The following is a 1,836-nucleotide window of genomic DNA, read 5'->3' on the forward strand; positions in this document are numbered from 1 at the left end:
AATTGTGATAATGTTAATATATACCACAGCTGTGCAAAATAAGGACTGTTTGTAGTACCATGTGTGAAGTAAATGGATATTTTGAATATAAATTATGTTAAAATATGAGACATTATGTCAAAGAAAAAATTAAATGAAAAATATAATTCAGTACATTTTAATCAGTACATTAATGTATGTCATAATAAACCTGAGGTATATTTAACACCAACTCATACATTTCTATCTTGCCCTGAAACAGGTGAAGGCAATATGGTAGAACAATAAGTATAGAACGACAAAAAGAATTATCTTTGTGTTTTAAGAATGTATTATTAAATAAAAGGTTAAAACAATTCAGTAAATGTGTGATAAGTGTGTGTTCAAGATACACAGAGGCATTTGCTTGTGAGAGCCATCATGAATAAAAGGCATTCATTTTGATGACTCAATACATTCAGCATGATCAGAAAATAATGTTTATCAATTCATAGTGTGTTTAAACAGAAAACTTACTGAGGTTGAAAAAGCAGACAACAGCAAGAAATGCAAAGGTTTTCTCATTAGACCATGAAATGAAATAAATTCAACTTGAACATCTAAAGAATTCAAACCATAAGGAATGATTATTTGATAAATTGTTCTCAAGTTTGTTCATGGGCATATTGTGTTATTTAGGTTTACTGGGCATTTTCTTTTTTATCTCAGTATAAATGAATATTCAGTTTTATACATGCTAGATGTAAATTTGCCTTGCCTAAGTAGAATTTTGAGAAAAAAAAATCGCTGTGATTCCATAGTTGCTTATCATTTAGTAATGAGAAATATGCATTTATTAAAAGTAGATGAAATGTTCACAATAAAATGTAATAATTTTTATGTAACTAAATATTATTTATGCAATTGTACAGATGCATTAATTGGATGATAATGTTTTTTACATAATGTCATTTTTAAAATTATCTTTCGATTACAACTAACTTGATCTTTGCCATCCTCATTGCTGTCTTCAAAGCTGACTACATTGACAGATGGTAAAGATCTAATTAGTGCCTTGGATTTATCTTTCCCACTGTACACCACATCTACATATAAATTATATCTATTTGCTACAGATATATACCAGCCGTAGTGGAGACTTTTTATAAAACGTTAAGAAACAGTATTCGCTTTCAAAGAGATCACAATCAACAGAAGGCTAATGTGTCCTCAATGAACTGTAATGTGGCTGAGACAGCACATACAATGATACACAGGTTTAGTGCTAATGACAAGGACTTCAGAGAATCTATGGCAGGTTAATATGACAAATATTTATGCAGAACCTACTATGTGTAATATAATTGCACTACATGCTAAAGGTATGAAAACAAGAAAAGAACAAAACAGAATGTCAACACTTAAATATGGAAATCCTTGCCTGCCCTTATGTATTTTCTAGTATACTAAAAAATCACACAAGGATACAAATAGCTAAAACATAAGATAGACTGTAATATGTGATACAGGAAGTCTAATAGTTTTGGAGTTTCAGAGTTGATTGAGCAATTTGAGTTCTTAAGAATGAAGAAAAGAAGCATTTGTGAAAGCACCGCAAATAGTTTTACGTTTTGGCCTTTAGTAGTTTGACATTGGGTTCTATCTCTTAAATATTTTCCTGGAATATTTTACTCTTCTATTAAATATTATTATGAAAATTTTGTAAAATAATATATGTAGTATATAATAGCACATGTGTGTGAAGGATTCATTTAGAGTAGTACAAATTAGAATCACTTGAAAGGATTATAAATTTCATGATATTAAAATGACACACCACACAAACTAAATTAGATTTCTAGTGATGGTATCAAAGCA

The sequence above is a fragment of the Hipposideros armiger genome, unplaced genomic scaffold (genome assembly GCF_001890085.2).
Source record: "Hipposideros armiger isolate ML-2016 unplaced genomic scaffold, ASM189008v1 scaffold_1080, whole genome shotgun sequence".
In the NCBI taxonomy this organism is placed as follows: domain Eukaryota; kingdom Metazoa; phylum Chordata; class Mammalia; order Chiroptera; family Hipposideridae; genus Hipposideros; species Hipposideros armiger.